General features: G+C 33.1%; 2 protein-coding genes across 7 annotated transcripts in view; one reads left to right on the top strand and one right to left on the bottom strand.

Moving 5' to 3' along the window:
* LOC127709947 (antiviral innate immune response receptor RIG-I-like) overlaps positions 1–2,503 on the bottom strand; it is a 186,690-nt gene extending 184,187 nt beyond the window's left edge. For all 6 annotated transcript variants that reach the window (XR_007985868.1, XM_052215648.1, XM_052215649.1 and 3 more), the window contains exon 1: positions 2,401–2,503. The gene's annotated coding sequence lies outside the window, so the exon portion shown is untranslated. The remainder of the gene's footprint in view (positions 1–2,400) is intronic.
* Positions 2,504–5,199: 2,696 nt separating this feature from the next.
* LOC127709174 (uncharacterized) overlaps positions 5,200–21,205 on the top strand; it is a 243,365-nt gene continuing 227,359 nt past the window's right edge. The window contains exon 1 of the mRNA XM_052214541.1: positions 5,200–5,214. The gene's annotated coding sequence lies outside the window, so the exon portion shown is untranslated. The remainder of the gene's footprint in view (positions 5,215–21,205) is intronic.

Here is a 21,205-nt window from a genome sequence, read left to right as displayed (position 1 = left end):
GTCGTCAAACGATTTCGAACATGTTGAATTATTTGTAGATCTTGTATTGCTGATCATTGTTGTGCTTGAAGTTTCTCCCTATCTATTATAATTTTCAAGACAATAGACAAAAATGGTTAAAAAAATGATAAAATTCGTAATTTTAGGGCAATAAGTCCTACTAGAAGTCGTGTGACAGTTTTGGTGCAAACGGACAAAAGGGAGATCTTATCATTCTGAACATGTATGTTCCTAACAGATTTTCTCTTTTTACAGCGGTTTTCAAGGTAATAGACAAAACTTGCATTTAACCACTATGTTCTATTTTCAGCCATATCGGCCATGTTGGTGAGCAGCCGGGAATTGGACACATTTTCTAAACTAAATACCCTTTTGATGATTGTGGCCAATTTTGGTTAAATTTGACCCAGTAGTTTATGAGAGGATTGTTGTTAGCGTTAACGGCGACGATGGATGACAGACGCCAAATGATAACAAAACCTCACTTGGCACGTGAGCTTTAAAAAAAGGGAGCGGCCGATTGAAATATAAAAAAAAAATGACCTGCATATTTTAATGAGCTTGTCCCAAGTCAGACGTTGTATGTCATAACTTAGTGTTTTTCTGCGTTTTTTATTTAATTTTTTTGGTGGTTAATGGTAGAATTTAGACTTTTTTTTTGTTAATTCTAATCACAATTACGATATTGTACAATAGAAAATTATTATTTGTTGAAAAATATGATAACCTCTGCACGTCTTTTGCATCGATAGGTACATTTTTGTACTTGGGGACAGGACATTTTTTTAAGGCTGTCCCGTATTTCTAGTATATTTGTGCCAATATATCACAGAAAAATGCGAAAATAATCGAAACTAAAAAGAAGTTTAAAAATAAACTGTTATCACGGAGATATGTCTCGCCTTTTTGTAATTTTGATAATGCAAATGTTGAAATTAAAATTATTTTAGCAATACTTTAACATGTAAGTTATGCAAATATTCAAAGTCGATGAACCATGACTGAAGGTACATGGCTAAACAATCTCCATGGAATGAGATGTGCCAATGCTTATACAACTGCATACCAAATACCATTGACTTATTATAAGTCGTTCCCTTTAAACAAACCTAAACACAAACATTAACTTGTAAACTATGTAAAAGTTTCAAAGTCAATGAACCATGATCAGGGGTGGGGCTATATAATCTCCATGGAAACTATACTTGCAAATGCCAATAAATTTGCATACCAAATATCATTGACTTAACATTCGCAGTTCATCTTAAACTGATCTAATCACAAACTAATACATGTAAACTAAGCAAAAGTTTTAAAGTAAATAGACCATGACTGAGGGGGCGGGGCCACATATTCTCCATGGAAATGAGATGTGCTAATGCTTATACAACTGAACACCAATTAGCACTGGCCTACCACTAAGGTTCCCCTTGAACTGACCTAATCACAAACTAATACATGTTAACTTAGCAAAATTTTCAGTCTATAGACCATGACTAAGGGGGCGGAGCCAAATAATCTCCATGGAAATGAGATATGCCAATGCTTATACAATTGCATATCAAATATCATTGACCTACCACTAGTGGTTCCCCATAAATTGACCTAATCACAAACTAATACATGTAAACTATGAAAAGTTTCGAAGTCAATAGACCTTGACTGAGGTGGCGGGGCCAAATAATCTCCATGGTAATGAGATGTGCCAATGCTAATACAACTGCAAACCAAATATCATTGACCTACCACTAGTGGTTCACCATGAACTAGACCTAATCACAAACTAATGCATTGTTGATGCCGCCGCCGACGCCGGAAACAGCATACCTATGTCTTGCGTTTTGACTCCGTCAAGGCGAGACAAAAATATGAATTTTAGAAAAAAAAAAAGGGGAGGGGCTAAAAAAATTGTCATGTTCCCAAGTTCCTATTGCCGTTTTGGTTATTTTTGTCATTGGATTAATGCCATTGTCGTAAACCCAATGTATCATTTAATTCACATTTATCTAATTTAGTATTGTTAAGGAATGTATATATGTTGATCTAAATTGAGATGTTTTGGAGTTTTAACACTGTTCAGATTGTTGTTTAATTGATGTAAATAAAGGAGATAGCAGTATTAATTGTATTTGAATAATGATGGATTTCAATGAGTGAATTGATGATCGAATTCATATTGAGTTGAAAAAGAAGTTTGATTAAACGGATATTTGCGACCATCAACTCACCACAGAAAGATTACACAACATAAAATTGGGCCATATATATTAAAACAGAAAACTTGTGAAAACGAAAGTGAAACTAAATATCAAAACAAATACGTGTCGTTCTACTTTTTCTTTTAAAGTGTATTTAAGTATGAACTTGACGTATTTATATTGAAGAAATAATTATACGTACGAATTGCTTATTTAACAGTTCCTGTTTACGGCGACAGTATACACAGTTTTAATATCAATTTGTCTTCCAATGAGAAATATCGATCGCTTCAAATCTCGTAATCACGTGGTTTGGAGTTGATTAACTTTGCCAAATTATCATGTCTTACATAGTGATACTAGGTTCATTAAATTCATACATGTTACATGAACTTGAATTAAATCATGGTTCCTCGTATGACTGTTAAGAAATATTATGATATCAAGTAACGAAATTCACCTCTGTAAAGTATTAAAACAAAAATATTCTGTTGGTCCGTTACATGACATCCTTTTTAACGGTCTGTGAGGATTTTAGTGCATATCCATTTTATTTTCAAAAAATCTTGAATTGAGCTGAGTATTGGTTTACATCATCGTCCAAAACATGCATGCCTCTATTAGCTGCACCTTTAGCTAAGTTGTTATACGAGTGGCTAATGAGCTAGGGGTCCCAGGATCCAATCCCGGCTCGTATACACAATACAGTGGTAATTGTGGAGAGGAAATCATGCTCTTCTGTTATAGTCTAAATAGACGGGTATGTAATGTAGGTCCTTATAAGTGGACCATTCATGTATGGTATGATCGAGTTTTGTTCATTGTGGAAGGTCGAACGGCTACTTAATTAATTACATCCACGTCATTTGAACTCTCGTGGATACATTAATTTTCAAGCTGTCTCATTGTTAAGTCTTTTTAATCTTCTTAAACATAAAATGCATTTGAATTTTATTTATAAAGGTCATTATAAATTATCCATGCAAATGATCGAGGTCAAGGATAGATGAACCTTGTAAGACGGACACCCACTTCATTTGAACTTTGGTGGATAGTCGTCTTATTGGCACTCATACTACGTCTCCTTATTCTTATAATGTTCACTTTACAAGCATTCCGTATATCAAAAACTGTTGACTTATTTACGATGGTACTTGAGAAACAGACCTAATCATGAAAACTACATGTTGTCCAAAGAACCACGAAAATAAGCTAAACTTACATTCATTATTGTCTATGTCTGTCCTTAATTACAGTTGCATACTAAATGAGAGATCGTCCTCTTTGAATTTCTACGTGTGGACATAATTCTGCATTAATATTTTATCTTTACTTTGTTCCTCTTCTGAGTTCATTTGTTTACCGTAATATTATAGTATGGAGAGTCTGTCTGCGGACCGGTATGTATTTAGTGAATGTCACGCTCCGTCGGACGTAAAAAGGCAAAAAGGAACCTTTCGTAGATTTCGAAAAAAAAATCGCTACAGAAGGTTACCTTTCGCGTATCTACCAATCCTCCCCGTTTCTCGTAGTATTTAAAGTTTATAAGCCTTTTATCAAACTTAAAAACCTGGAAAACTGCTTTAAACATACTAGTTGACTACATCGACATGAAAAGCATGTAGTTTTGTGTAGACCATCGCACTTCACCGTAACCACCATCGCACTTCGGCGTAGCTATCAAGAAGATAGCGTCACAATGCCACCATCGCACTTCAGCGTGACCATCGCGGTTCGGAGTACCATCTTAATTGGTTCAGAGTCCTACATATATATTCTGATTGGTTGCTTTATGATGCGGCTGAGATACAGCAACAGCTATTGGCTTAAATGGGATAAAGAATTACAGATTTTTTTCGTCTCAGGATAAGACATCAAATGCCGGAAAATTAACTATGTGTATTTCAGTTTCGATCAGCTGTCATTAATTCATGTCCGTTTTTTATGCATATATTGCACACTGAAATTCAATATTGAAATATCAATTATTAATACGTGTTTATTTGCTTTTTTTAATCTGCAATATGCACGATTTGTTTTGCTAAACAATGTTTTGCGCCTGTCCCAAGTCAGGAGCCTCTAGCCTTTGTTAGTCTTGTATTATTTTTAATTTTAGTTTCTTGTGTACAATTTGGAGTTTAGTATGGCGTTCATTATCACTGAACTAGTATATATATTTGTTTAGGGGCCAGCTGAAGGACGCCTCCGGGTGCGGGAATTTCTTGCTGCATTGAAGACCTGTTAGTGAACTTCTGCTCTTGTCTGTTTATGGTCGGGTTGTTGTCTCTTTGACACATTCCCCATTTCCATTCTCAATTTTATTCTATATATATAATGTTAACAAAAATGCATTATCTGTATTTTATAACTTCTGCCAATCTAGGCACACATCCAGAGTCGTGTCTATTTGTAAATATTTTAATTTTCAACAAGTAAAGTGAACAAAATTTAAAAAGCATGGGTGTTTAAGGTTCATCATAACAAATGGACAAAAATGGCTGTATTTCTACCTCAAAAACTACTCTGAGTACAGACTTACCTGTCCAGTTGGAAAAGTTTTAATGCCTGGCATCCACTAGATATATAAAAGTTAAATGCATTTTGTGTTTCAGAAAGATAAAATCTTTTTTGGATTTTGATGGCCATTTTTTTTTTCGTTTCTGCAGAAGGTGTAAAAATAAACTAAGTTGGGATAAAACTTTGAGATGCTCCTTCTCAGGTAACAACTTTATTGTATTGTATTGATTGTCCTTGATTGACATGGACAATAGATAGACAATAGGTATCTACGTATATGTAAGAGAATGATAATCCCTTTCTTCATGAATAAGTACGAGCGTTAGCGAGTACTTATCATGAAGTAAGGGATTATCATTCTCTTACAAACTTAGAATATTGTAAAGTGCTCAAGGCTCAAACGATCTATTCAAGAATTAGTTTCATTGTCAGTGCAATGTTTATAATTGATGCATGACTTCCTTTTTCGGCATGTCATTTATGGATTAGTTTTAGTGATGTGAGGACTTTCTTATCATTTGGGAAATTTTTTTTTATAATGCGTTATAGATATTAGGTGACACAACAGTAGAAAGAAAAGGTAGGAATTGTATGTTTCCTGATTGTGAGTATGAATGTAAATCATGTAACATTTTAGTGAAGAATTATCCTTTTTTTATTTACAGTTTAAATCAATTAATACATTTGAGTTACAACTAAATTTTATTTCACAGCCAATAATTTGGTCCGGCTTTTTACATCAAATACTGTTTCATTATGTCAGGGATATGTTCAAAAATAATGCCCTTAAAAGTTTTTAATATGTTCAAAATTAAATTCCTGTTTTTTTTTTTATCGGAATACATGTATTGGAAATAACTATTCTCCCCAACCGCTGATCAAGTAATCAAAGTTTTGGAAAGCTAAAGATTTAGATCATTTTTTTCTGAAAGATTTTTTTCTTTTTGTTTTGCATTGATTTGGTATTGTTTAATTTTATAGTAATTTGAAGTTAATAATATTTTCATAATAACATTGACGGTACCAATTTTACTGCACCAGTAAACTTCAACATATTTTGAGATTTTTGTTTGTTTCACAATTCAACTTTTAGTCAGTTTCAATCACTGTGTGATATAAAATCCTTTCAATCTGATAAATGTGCTTCGGGGCAGTTGTAACTCATTTATAGAAACTCTTTGTTTTGAACTGTAAATAGACCCAAATAATAGGATAATCCCTTACTAAGAACATGATTTACATTCATTCTTCACAATTAAGAGGCATCCAATTCTGCAATTTCATTGGTCGAGAGTACTTTGCTATATTCTAAACATCTATAGGTGAGTTAAAGGGTTTAACTGAGTGGACAGTATCAAAGCAATTCAGGTGTTTGTTTATTTTTACACCTTCTGCAGAAAGGAAAAAAAATGCCCATCAAAATCCAAAAGTGATTATATCTTTCTGAAACAAAAAATGCATTTAACTTTTATATATCTAGTGGATGCCAGACCTTAAAACTTTACAAATTGGACAGGTAAGTCTGTACACAGAGTAGTTTTTGAGGTATAAATACAGCCATTTTTGTCCATTTGTTATGATGAACCTTAACACACACTCTTAAAGTAGAAACTAAATATTCATTGCTATTTACAATTATTGTTATTGTCTTCATCACTCGAAATCATGTTACTCTTAATCAACATACCTTAACATTCATATATCTAAAAAAATTATAATTACAGAACTAGCAATCAAAATCGCAAGTCAATGACCAGCTGAAAGAACTAGAAAACCACACTCCACAAAAACACATTGACAATTAAATACTGAACAGTCAGTTTAAAATTTCAGAAAAGTTCATCTAAATATATATATATACAAAAATTGATATTCCAAGTCTAAGACATCCATTTTATATCAATCAATATCAAAATATACCACATTTCCAATACTTTATCAATGACCACATGCACACATATTACCTTAAATTAGGATATAGAGCGAAGCAGTCCACAGTTTTATAGAAACCTCAAACTTGTACGACTTTGCCCCCAGCAGAGCTATAGAAAAACAGTACATTAACGGGTGTTACACGGACACTTTAAAGATGATACACGGACACGTTTTAGTTGTTACACGGACACTTTTTATGAATAGAATCACTCGTGCATGATCAGTGAGTTCATGGGCACTTTAAATTTCAATTAGATTTGAACTTTTTGTTTCACCGACATATTTCCTGTCTTTCTTATTAAAATATTTACGTTGGCATCAAATAACTATATTTTTTTCAAACAATTCCAGTATCTTACTATTCATATCAGTACACTACGGAATTGACCATTTAACTTCAAAAGGGGGGGGGGGGGTTATGTTTTTTTTTACCAAAAAAAAAATATTCTGATCCCCAATTTTATGAGAAAAAATATAGTGTGGTCAAGCAGATGACAAAATAATGTTCTGATTCCTGATTTTCCGAAATCAGTATGTTATAGTGCTAATTTCGAAAAAAATATTTGGTGATAGCGTTGAAAAAGTAAATAATTTTCTTACTCAGAAAAAAAACCATACCCCCTTTTAAAGATAAATGGTCGGTCCGTAAATGTATTTTTTCAAAATATGGACATGAATAGTATTCTGGACAATGCTGAAAGTAAAGAAATGCTGGTACCGACGTTTATATTTCAATATAAAAGACAGGAAATATATATAACAAAATCAAATCTAATCAAAAGATAAAATTCCTATCAACTTACCAATGCACGATTGATCCTATAAATAAAAAGTGTCCGTGTAATACATGTTCAAATAGGCAGCAAATCTTGAAGAAAATCTTTCAACTTATGTCACCAATTTTGGACGGTAAGCTGCGATTGGATCATATTGTGACACGTGTTTAATCCTGATCAATACTATTAGAGACCTACACGCATGAACATTTAAAAAAAAACAAAATATATGCCTATATATATCTAATAACAAGCCAAAATCTATTTTTTCATAACATTTCATTCACTAATGAAATAAGAAATTCGTTCTTTTTATACATTTATATTGTTATTGAAATCATATATATTGAATTCATATATTTGGAAGCAAACGGACGATTTTACGATTGTTATTATTTTTTTAAGGGGGAATGGGGAATGGAATGGCACATCCTGCATTTTTTCAACGAAAAAGGATCAAGCCTGTTATTTTAAATGTTTAAACCCCCCCCCCCCCTTTCCGTTTTTCCCCAAATAAAAATCAAATGTTAGCTTGCTTACCTCTTAAATCTTTTTCATACATTACTTACTTGCGAAGTTGCATTTTAAAAAGTCTAAAATGTGTACGACATTCATCTTTTACTTGATATGGTTCTTTTTTTATAAAATTATTAGATTTTTGAATTTCTTGAGAAAAAAAACTCTCGGCTGAATGAAAGTGAAAAAAAAAGTTTGTTTAAACTGTAACTTACATTAACTTGTATATGGTCATTTAAGTTTCTAATCTGTTTAATTTTGCTACCTCTTCTAAATGCAAAATGTACTACTTCTTTCTTGTAACGTCGTACAAGTCAGATACAAAACAAAGGTAACAAAAAACAGGCCGGAAACAAACTGCCGTATAGTTTTTCTGCACTTGTAGTCAGGTCAAGGTCCTCGGCTATCGCCTCGGACCTTCACCTGACTACTCGTGCAGAAAAACTATCCGGCAACGGTTGTTACCGGCCTGTTTCTCCTGTTTCTTTGTTACCTTTGTATTGTATCTAATACTTGTACAATGTAGGCTAGCATTTTAAAAACGAATCCAATCAAGAAAACTTAACGTTGATCACTGATCCATGACATGATGTCAAGGTCATGTGAACCCTGTCATGGTGAAATGTAAACCTTAATATGACTCTATATTTACCAAAAATGGTTGTACTCATTACGCTGCCAAAAATTGCTAAACAAACAGTAGTTCTTGGACCATAAAATGAGGTCAAGGACAAAAGTCATATGACAAAAGGAAACTACAGAGCATAATACATCTTTTTACAAGAAATGAATCCAGGTCATCTACTTTAATTTTTTAAAACATAGAGCTGTATGGATAGAGGGAGACAAGCGTTTACTCTACATTCATTCTATTTCATTAAGGCTATAGTATAATGTTGGTAAATTAAGGTCGAATTATATTTATTTTTTCACTACAGTATACATAAAATATTCAATACTTTCATTGTTTAAAATTTTGTAACTAATTGAAATATCACAGTTCTTACAAGATTCCTCCAGGAAAGGAATCCTTACATCCGGGTCCTCGTCTGTAAATTGTAACAGCTTCCCGTTCGGACATAACACTCTAAATGCTTCAGACAGCACTGAATGTGTTCTTTCTTTTCCTTTTATTTTGTCTTTTAGTAAAGAGTCTGTTGTTCCTTTATCGAAAATTATGTTCATCGTGTCTGCTTTAAATGGGAGACTTTCTGCATCACCACAAACAAACATGATTCTTTCTAAAGGATTAGAGGCATCCCGAAAGTCTGATCGAAATATGGAAGATCGCTGAAATTGTAGGCATTCGTTCACATAATCGAAACAAAATAAATTAAAATTGTCTTTAAAATGTTTAGATAATTCAGATGGAAATCGTGATGTTCCGGTACCCAAGTCCAGTAAATTTATAATGCCTTTACTTTTATTTTCTTCTAAATATGGAAAAACCGACTGAACTGTCAAAAAAGGATCTGTCAACCAATCAAATGCCTCGTTATGTTCCTTATACCTCTGATTCCAGTATTCCCATCGACTCAGGCTGTCGTCTGAAATACATGTAAAGAAAACAAAGCTGTACAATAACTAGTTCATCAACAGATATAAATTTACATGTAGATTTTTTTTAAGCTATGGGTCGCAATTACAATAAAAACAAAAGATTTTAATAAAGTTGCAGTTTGATTCTGAATCAAGGGATTTAATTTCTCGGAAATTTTAATTGAATATTGAGTAAAAAGTCTGTTATAAAATTAGTGTTAGACACAGAAAGCTCCAAATTGTGTTTCCTTAATATTTGATCGTTACCGAAAATAAGGTCTGTAAATACTGTTCACAGATCTTATTTTCGATAAGGTAAATCACTGTTTTTTTAACTGTGTGAAACCGGAATATCACATCTAGAAAAAGATAATTATTGCTGTTAATATAAGATTTTAAGAACAAATTCCGTAACAATTGTACGTCAATTTCGGATAAGCGTATGTAATTGAACATTCTTTTGGTTGGTAGGGTGGTTGATTTGGGGAAAGGGATCCTTCTAAGCGTTTCCCTTAATGGTTTGGTGGGTGGTGGGGTGTGGGGTGTGGGCTCATAATTTTAGAAATCAAAAGTTAGATTTATGATTGAAACTAGAAAAGTGATGCCCCTGCACTCCACTCCGAAGTAACTGTTTTATAACAAAGTCAATATGGTACTTTCTTTGAGATATTATTGTGTCTGGGATACACAAATGATGCCCACGCAGATGCAGTGTTATTCTAAAATACACAAAGTTGACGGTGGCATGGGAGCACAAAAGTCTATGGTTCACTGTAGGAGGAGTTATCTGGAAACGCTATGTACCTCTTATGCAAGTATGCAAGTATGCAAGTATATACTTCAAAAATGACAAAGTTCAACTATCTCCCAAAACATCAAATATTAATAAAAATCAAAACCCTGACCACATGCAGTGATTCACACCTTCAATATATGTATAAACATGCAGCCAGCAAAGTGAAAACTTCCTAGCATTCAAACTGTAGGATGAGTTATCTGGAATAGCTATGCACCTCTTATGCAAGTAAATACTCTAAAAATGACAAAGTTCAACTATCTCCCACAAGAGCAAATATTAATAAAAATCAAAACCATGACCACATGCACACCTTCAATATGTACAAACAGCCAGCAAAGTGAAAACTTCCTAGCATTCAACCTGTACCAAGTCAGGAATATGACAGGTGTTATCCATTCGTTTGATGTATTTGAGCTTTTGATTTTGCCATTTGATTAGGGACTTTCCTTTTTGAATTTTCCTCGGAGTTCATTATTTTTTTCATACAAGTGAGAGGTTTAGCTAGCTATAAAACCAGGTTCAATCCACCATTTTGTACATAAGAAAATGCCTGTACCAAGTCAGGAATATGACAGTTGTTATCCATTCGTTTGATGTTATTTAGCGTTTGAATTCCATTTGATTAGGGACTTTCCTTTTTGAATTTTCCTCGGAGTTCATCATTTTTGTGATTTTACTTTTTTTCCATAACGTAGATATACTGTGCGCGTGTGTCAACCAGTACACGCCAAGTTAAAAATAAACAAAAACTATCGTGTATATACAGGAACTAATTAAAATTACTTGATGTTTGCAACAATTGTACAGGGTTAAAATCAGGTATCCATAGTTACGTCAGGAACTCCCACACACAGACCCGGAAGGCGTCGGTTGTGGGGCTTGGATGGCACTTTCAGGTAGTTGGTTCCAGTCAACAATTGTTCAAGAGATGAAGCTGTATTTATAGGCATCCGTTGTAGTGCTGACTCTGGACAACCTGTCTCTGTGATATTGTCTGGTTGTTACGGTTGGTCTCTTGAGAGCAGATATCAATAAAAATCAAAACCCTGACCACATGCACACCTTCAATATATGTACAAACAGCCAGCAAAGTGAAAAACTTCCTAGTATTCAAACATTAGGAGTTATCTGAAATAGCTATATACCCATAATGAGGGGCCTGATGAGGGGGGAGGGGGGTCTCATCACGATTCACGAGTTGATTTTTTTGTCAATCACGATTCACAGCAAATAAATTTCCATGATCACGGATCACAAAAATCTTAAAAAAAATAAATCTGTAGAAAAAACGGATCACGATAGCGAAAATGCGCCGTTCACGAAGAACGAAAATAACCCATCAGGCCCCTCCATAATGGGACGGACAGGGGTAAAACCATATGCCCCGAAACTTTCAGTTGCGGGCCAGGGGAATAAAAAGGTTTGAATAAAATTTGCTAGCTAGATCACAGCCTTGTCTGTGAAAGAACGGATCGAGTCTCACATGGGATGCACATCGGCTATTTTCATGACCTCGCTTACACAAATAGTTTAATGAATATTAAAAAATTACCTGTTATGTGTCTCGCTGAAGTCAAAGACAATAATTGTTGAGTTCTTTTTATCATACAAATACGAAAAAATACTTTTGTCAACATTCTAAATATTGACCTACGAATACATAAAATTATCTACCTTTATAAGTAAATAGTGGCGGGAATTTCAATTTCAATCTTTTATACCTGATCTTAACTTAGAATTTAGATATTAAGGTTTTTTCAAATCCCATTTACATTTCTTTTCTTATCTTCTTTGTCATTTTTTAATCCATAGAGGATCATATAAGATCCTTACTTTAACAGTCTTACAGAATAAGGGCAAATTTCTATGTTTGGGCAATTATTCTCTATTCTTTTAATTTTTAACACCCCTATATTTCCTAATCCTTATTGTTAAACAATTATAAATTTCTCTATTCTTAATATTTTATTATCTATACGGACCCTCGTACGTGTTTGCAAAGTCATGTAAACCCTTGTTTTCCCTCTTTACAGTTACCATATTTAACTTACAAATCTCCTGGTTTTTCGTCAAACGTAATGCCATTCTCATCTTGGTCTACCAAATTTTCTATTGTCACTACTTCCAAGGAATTTCTTTTCGTCGTACTCGTAGTTGTCGTTTGGACGCACCCTTTCTTGTGTCGAATAAAGAACCACAGAAAGAATGCTTGGAAAATCCCAAGTGATATAAATATAACAGAAACAGCAATGTTATCTTGATCATGGTTGTCTTTGTACCACACACATAATGAAATAACTAGTAAGGACATGCCTGTCAAAAGCAATCCAGTTATCGATAGAGAAAGCGCTACCACTAATCCACGTTTCATTTTTTTTTTCAAAAGCTACGATGACGTCATACAAAGACGTTTTAAATGGCGGGATAGACCTTTCTCCTGTACAAATCAGTGTTCAATGTGATGCTGTATGATTGCATGAACTGTGACAACAGATAACTATCCACCAGATGAAATGAATGTAAGCAATTAAAGTTCACCGCCTTCAACAATGAGCAAAACCCACTGCCGTATAGTTATCTACTTTATATATATATATATATATGTGTGTGTGAAATGCCAAGGCATGACAAAACGAGGAACGCAAATTAACGAAAAAACCAACGGCCTGCTTAAGTTCTTGTCCATTTGCTCCCTTATTTTTTTATCCATGTATAAGGCAGTACTTACGGTAACCTATAGTAGAAACCATACCGGCAGCACGTTTGTGTATATCTTTATATATTTGTTTTGCATGCACACGTATAAAAATTGCGGTTTTTATCCAACGCAATCATAGGTTTGAACGTTGTTTTCAATTTAGACTTGTTTATATGCACCTCATGTTTGTGGTATACCATCTTTTCCACAAGTTTATTGTTTTCTGTTTGGTATTAAATTAATATTAAAGATCCACTTCGTTAGATCTGGTGATCAATTTATTTGGCAATCGCCAATGGCAGTCAGCAGGGTTTAAGAACATCAGTTGTTCGACCTGTTAGTCAAATGCGTTTTGTTAAAATAGACTTTTTCACTTTTTTTGGTCTTTTGGAAATTGTTGTTTGTGCTGTATTTAGACCCCTCTACCAAGAAATTTGTTTTACATGCACACGTATAAAAATTGCGGTTTTTATCAAACGCAATCATAGGTTTGAACGTTGTTTTCAATTTAGACTTTTATATATATATATATATATATAAGAGGGGTCTAAATACAGCACAAACAACATTTTCCAAAAGACCAAAAAAGTGAAAAAGTATATTTTAACAAAACGCATTTGACTAACAGGTCGAACAACAAATGTCCTTAAACCCTGCTGACTGCTATTGGCGATTGCCAAATAAACGGATCACCGATGTAATAAATGGATCTTAAATATAAATTTAATACTAAACAGAAAACAATAAACTTGCGGAAAAGATGGTATACCGCAAACAAAAGGTGCAAAGGTTTTTGTACACCATATCCGGATTTCGACAATTAATGTCTCTTCAGTGATGTTAGGAATCGAAACGGTATTTGGAAAGCCATATAATTTTACTTCAATTTAGGATAGACTCTTGAATGTTTATGTTTTTTTTCTAATTACGCCTGACATATTTGCCACTGGACATTAAGCAATCAACATTCAATAGTTAATTATGTGTTGCAAATTTAGCTTGCAATTATGCTTAATGAAAAATAACTTGCGTTGAACAAATTAATGCTAATAAATTAACACTTTATTAACAGTGAAGCACCGTGAAAATTTACGGACCGTGCGATGGCTGTATAGCCAGTCAAGGTCGTTAAAAACTCCCATCAACAAAATTTACAAGATGAAATGTATTAAATTTTTAATTGTGAAATTAAAATTATCTGAACTTTATATAAAAAATTATTAATTCCGCTGCAAGTAAAAAATAACTTTTTATTGTGGGATTCTTTTTTAACCTGATGTCTATTTATATGAAAGCAGAAATGACTGTGCACAGTGTAGCTTGTCTTGGACATTTATCGATACGGATTACTAAACTTTCCTCCAGATTTCTTTGGGTAGCTACTTTGATTTTTTAAGAATTCAACCGAACTCGACGTCTTTTATCGTATATAATTGCCGTAAACGTTTTTGACTTCACGGAGTTATATTGGCGTTAAGAGTTTTGAGACGTTGTGGCGTTTTTATCTGGACACGTTTTGGCGAATAACAATTATCGGACACGTTTGGGGATGTGAAATCGGACACGTTTGGGCGATTTATGATTTGAAGGACACGTTTGGGGGGAATAGACACGTTTGGGGGAATCGGACACGTTTGGGGAGAAGGACACGTTTGGGAGTGTTACATATATACAATCAAATTTATTAGAAATGAAAATCCATTGACAATATTACTTTCTCAAACTTCATTAATATTATCAAATTCAAGTTGTCAATACGGTCTCGACAGTGGTGGTTCCAGGATTTGAAAAAAACTGGGTTGTGAGTGACCCCAAAATGTATAAAATTTCTGTATGCATTGTACAATGGACATGTTATGATGTTTATGTCCAATATTAAATATAAAAATATTATCAAAAGGTTTGGTATAACATGAATTTGCTCCATGTTAAACCTAAAAATTATTTTTCAATACTTTGAAATGTTTACTTTGCCTGTAACTTTTATGTATGGAGCAAAAATGCTGGTGGCATAATTATTTATAATACTTAATAAATATATGTATTTTCTTGGTAATTTATTTGGCAAATTTGTATTCATGTGTTCATAACAATGCAAAGTTTAATTTTGCTTTGAATAATTTAGTTTTATACATTTAGTAATTGTATGTACATTTGCTTTATATTTCCAGGATGGAGAAAGATGTTCACTATGGATCAAAAATTCAAAACAGAGGACTTTTATATACAAACAAAAATACTTGTACAACAGTAATCAAATGGAATATCTATGTGATTGCAACCACACATTTTAATGGAGTGATGTTGAAAGCAAAATTATTTTTGTTAATAGAAAACAATAGGACTACAATATATTACTTATTAGGGGTGAGTAATCCAAAAGTGTCTGTTTAGGGTAATTACAAAAGCAGGTTATTTACAATGTGCTATGATTTCAATCCCCAAAATATGAAACAAAACATAATATACATCATGTACATGGTATTCAAACTATTTTCATAACGAAACAGACTGAAAATATTCTGCATTTAACAGTCAGACATATACAGATGCATATACAGATGCATACTATGAAATGTTGTCCTGATAAAGGGAGGTAATATTTGTTGTATTGAGACAATATTTCATAGACAGATTGTCATGAAATATTGTCTCATGAAGGGGAGGTTATCAACATATATCATGTTGGATAATGATATCATTATAAAAGTGGTTTATTTGATTGATAATAACAAATAAACACAATTTAATAAATAGATACAGGTATTGATATATTAACAGTAAACTATTTTTGCTTATCATGGATGGTATTAAAGGACTACAAAATACTTTTCTAATATCTCAGTCATAAAGTTGTACCGGAAGGAATTTCTGAAAATCAGAATATACTACATTCATTGTACTAAATAAATCAGAAGAAAGGCTAATTCATTTTGTTTACAAAATAATGAAATTTATTCCAAATGTTTTGACAAGAAAACAAATGATGTTACAAAAAAACCTTGTAATTCATGAAGATAAACTTGAATGAGTAACATGTACTGTACTTGCTTTACAAAATAATTTCAGTTACATAAATTTAAAAATGAGCATAGTGCATGCCTGTGTAATGTTTTTAATTTTATAATAATTTGATTGAGAAATGTTTTCATGGACAGTATTTCATTGTGAACATATTGTCCTCCATAGAATATTGTCTGTCAGACAAAATTCTATATAAAATATTGTCCGCGGACATTTTTTTATAGGGAAATATTGTCATGGGCAGAATTTCATAGTGAAATATTGTCTAAATAGGGGTGACAAAAATCCATGGACAGGGACACTATTTCATAATGAAATATTGTCCTAGACAGTATTTCATTATGAAATAGTGTCCGCGGACAATATTTTATATGGAATTTTGTCCGATGGACAATATTTCATGGGGGACAATATTTTATGTTACATATAGGTCAAGTAATCCTACACAGACTTTTAAGGCCAAATTGTATACTTTTGATAGTTTAAAGATTTTATTATATTATCTATGCTGTATAAATGTCAATATTGTTTCATTTGGATTTAAAACCTTATTTCAAGAATGAAGGGTACGGTAATTTAAAATTAATTTATATGATCAACAAGAATATAAGGGAAGTAACTCTTACATGATGTGCATCATATCCTGATAATCCCTGATGAAGCGTTTTAATAAATTTGACCATTTTTATATGACAGCAAAAAAATTTTGCGGTCGTATATTGGTATGACGTTGTCGTCGTCCAAAGACACATTGGTTTTCGCACAATAACTTTGGTTTAAGTGAATGGATCTCTATGAAATTTTACCATAAGGTTCAATACCACAAAAGGAAGGTAGGGATTGATTTTGGGGGTAATGGTACCAACAGTTAAGGAATTAGGGGCCGAAAATAAGCATTTTTGTAACTTCCAGACAATAAATTGTGTGTTAGTGTATGGATCTCTCTGACATTGTACCACAATGTTCCATATCACAAAGGGAATGCTGGGATTCATTTTGGGGGTAATTGCCTCAAAATTTTAGGAATTAGGGGCCAAAAAAGGGGAAAAAAACAAGCATTTTTCTAGTCTCGTGACAATAACTTGTGTGTAAGTGTATGGATCTTTCTGAAATTGTACTACAAGGTTCCATATCACAAAGGGAAATCTGGAATTGAGTTTGGGGGTAATTGCCCAAAACGTTTAGGAATAAGGGGCCAAAAATAAGCATTTTTCTAGTTTCCAGACAATAACTTGTGTTCAAGTGTATGGATCTCTCTGAAATTGTACTGCAAAGTACCATATCACAAAGGAAAGGCTGGGATGGATTTTGGGGGTAATTGCCTCAAAATTTTAGGAATTAGGGCCAAAAAGGGGCAAAAAACAAGCATTTTTCTAGTTTCAGGACAATAACTTGTGTATAAGTGTATGGATCTCTCTGAAATTGTACTGCAAGGTTCCATATCACAAAGGGAAAGCTGGGGTTGAGTTTGGGGGTAATTGCCCGTAATGTTAAGGAATTTGGGGCAAAAAAACAAGCATTTTTCTAGTTTCCAGACAATAACTTGTGTTCAAGTGTATGGATCTCTCTGAAATTGTACTGCAAGGTACCATACCACAAAGGGAAAGCTGCAGTGATTGAGTTTGGGGGTGATTAATAATAAGGGGGTTCAAAATATTTGGGGGGGGGGGTTCTATATTAAGACTTTGATGATGTATTTAAATAGGTAATTATGGTTGCAAACTCCATTGGAAATTTGAATTGAGATTATGACCATATCTTGAGGGAAGGAATTTTTTTGGAAAAGAGGGGGGGGGGGAAGTTAGGGGGAGGGGGTAAAAAAGAAGTTGTGGGGGCAATTTTTATACGACCGCAAAAAAATTTTGTGGTCGTATATTGGTATGACGTTGGCGTCGTTGTCGTCATCCGAAGACACATTGGTTTTCGCACTCTAACTTTAGTTTAAGTGAATGGATCTTTTTGAAATTTGACCATAAGGTTAAATACCACAAAAGGAAGGTTGGGATTGATTTTGGGGGTTATGGTACCAACAGTTAAGGAATTAGGGGCCAAAAAGGGGCCAAATATAAGCATTTTCTAGTTTCCAGACAATAACTGTGGAACAGTGTATGGATCTCTCTGAAATTATACTACAAGTTTCCATACCACAAAGGGATGGTTAGGATTTGCTTTGGGGGGTTATGGCTCAAACTGTTTAGGAATTAGGGGCAAAAAAGGGGGAAAAACAAGGTTGTCCTGGTTAATGGACAAATACTTTAGTACAAAACATAATTTAAAGCAGTGTAAGGGAGATAAATCAAATACATCATTGAAATTATCTCCCTTACACTGCTTTTAAATTATGTATAAAGTAATGGTTAATGAACATTAAAGATAATTTAAAACAGTGAAAGGGAGGTAATCCAAATACAACGTTTTGGTTACTTCCCTTACACTGCTTTTAAATTATGTTTAAAGAAATGCATATTTATAAAGGAAGACCAGTAAAAATATCTGCAAATGTTGCATCTTTTTTTTTTACAAAAAAATCCATATGAAAGATTTGACACTATATTTTTAATTAGTATAAAATAGATTAAGTTAGCACTATGGTAAATTTAAATGGGTAATTATGGTTGCCAACTCCATTGGAAATTTGAATTGAGATTATGACCATATCTTGAGGGAAAGAATTTTTTGGGGGAAAAAAGGGGGGGGGGGGGTAAAAAGAAATTGTGGGGGGGTCAATTTTTTCTCATTTCAGATTTCAGAAATTAAAAAGAATTATTCTTCAAATATTATTTTTATTTCAAATTTCAAATATTGAAAAATTTCAAGAAGTAATCTTTAATTGCACAGTATGGCGCATTAGATTTGTAAAATCTTTGATCACATTTATTTATTTGTTATGCCGAATCTAACAGTGTATTTAGATTTTTAATTTTGGGTCCAGTTTTCAAATTGGTCTACATTAAGGTCCAAAGGGTCCAAAATTAAACTTAGTTTGATTTCAACAAAAATTGAATTCTTGGGGTTCTTTGATATGCTGAATCTAAACATGTGTTTAGATTTTTGATTATGGGCCCAGTTTTCAAGTTGGTCCAAGATAGGGTCCAGTATTTAAACTTTGTTTGATTTCAACAAAAATTGAATATATGGGGTTCTTTGATATGCTGAATCTAAACATGTATTTAGATTTTTGATTATGGGCCCAGTTTTCAAGTTGGTCCAAATTGGGGTCCAAAATTAAACTTTGTTTGATTTCAACAAAAATTGAATATATGAGGTTCTTTGATATGCTGAATCTAACCATGTATTTAGATTTATTATTCGTGGGCCCCGCTATCAAATTGGTTCATATTGAGGTCAAAAGGGTCCAAAATTAAACTTTGTTTGATTTCATCAAAAATTGAATTATTGGGGTTCTTCGATATGCCAAATCTTACCGTGTTTTTAGATTTTTAATTTGGGTCCCGTTTTTTAAATTGGTCTTCATTGAGGTCCAAAGGGTCCAAAATTAAACTTAGTTTGATTTTAACAAAAATTGAATTCTTGGGGTTCTTTAATATGCTGAATTTGAACATGTGTTTAGATTTTTGATTATGGGCCCAGTTTTCAAGTTGGTCCAAGTTGGGGTCCAAAATTAAACTTTTTTTGATTTCAACAAAAATTGAATATATGGGGTTCTTTGATATGCTGAATCTAACCATGAATTTAGATTTTTTATTTGTGGGCCCCGCTATCAAATTGGTTCATATTGAGGTCAAAAGGGTCCAAAATTAAACTTTGTTTGATTTCATCAAAAATTGAATCATTGGGGTTCTTTGATATTCCAAATCTAACCGTGTATTTAGATTTTTAATTTTAAGTCCCGTTTTTTAAATTGGTCTACATTAAGGTCCAAAGGGTCCAAAATTAAACTTAGTTTGATTTTAGCAAAAAATGAATTCTTGGGGTTCTTTGATATGCTGAATCTAAACATGTGTTTAGATTTTTGATTATGGGCCCAGTTTTCAAGTTTGTCCAAGTTGGGGTCCAAAATTAAACTTTGTTTGATTTTAACAAAAATTGAATATATGGGGTTCTTTGATATGCTGAATCTAACCATGTATTTTGATTTTGGACATTGGACCATAATAGGTAAATAAAAAAAATTCAAGTTCTTAGACCACATTCTTTCTGTGTCAGAAACCTATGCTGTGTCAAATATTTAATAACAATCCTAATTCAGAGCTGTATCAAGCTTGAATGTTGTGTCCATACTTGCCCCAACTGTTCAGGGTTCGACCTCTGCGGTCGTATCAAGCTGCGCCCCAGTGAAGCATTTTATTGTTTTTCATTTCAGATTTCAGAAATTAAAAAGTAAATTTCTTCAAATATTATTTCTTTTTGCAAAATAAAGGGGGGGTAAATTTTTTTTTTTTTTGGGGGGGAGGGGGGGGGGGGCAAAACACAGCAGCATAGTGTATTTCACAAAAGAAAAAAAAAGGGGGGGGAAATTTTTTTGTTTGGGGGGGGTCAATTTCATATAACCAATTCTTAGTTCTTTGACTACAGTTATTCGGTGTCAGATGTGTCAAATATTTAATTACCATCCAAATTCAGACCTGTATCAAGCGCGAATATTGTGTCTATTTTTGCCCCAACTGTTCAGGGTTGGACCTCTGCGGTCGTATCCAGCTGCGCTCAGCGAAGCATTTTATTTTAAGATAAGAGAATGACTTGAGCAGACCATATTGGGGTCATAGATGGCAATAACAATGAAATACAGTATATTATAATTATCATTCTTCATTACTTTTTGGTTGAATTAACAAACTTAATTTAATAACAAAATATTTTCTTAATTTCAGTACACAACACATCAGAAGAATAATTTTACAGGAGGATACAAATTTTAATACCTGGAATCAGCAATTTATATGAAATTTGTAAAGAGAGATATATTCACGTACAGAGTGGAAAACCCCACCAGATAACCCAGTTGAACTTGGTTCAAGTGATTATTAATAGCAGGCATTTTTGTTGAACTAAATATTTAATAATGCAAAATTTAATAAATGAAACTTTAGCAGACTATGAGCTCCAAAGTGTTGTAAATAGAGGAATTTTTAATATGTGAGACTCATCAACATTAAACTGTGCATAAGTGAAATGTAACAATATTTAGTAAAAAAAATCAGATTATTAACTAAGTTGTTTTCATGAAATTTTTTATCAAAGC

The sequence above is a fragment of the Mytilus californianus genome, unplaced genomic scaffold (assembly GCF_021869535.1).
Source record: "Mytilus californianus isolate M0D057914Y unplaced genomic scaffold, xbMytCali1.0.p SCAF_7, whole genome shotgun sequence".
In the NCBI taxonomy this organism is placed as follows: Eukaryota; Metazoa; Mollusca; class Bivalvia; order Mytilida; family Mytilidae; genus Mytilus; species Mytilus californianus.
Note: the sequence above shows the minus strand (reverse complement) of the source record. Positions and strands in the feature narration are given on the sequence as shown.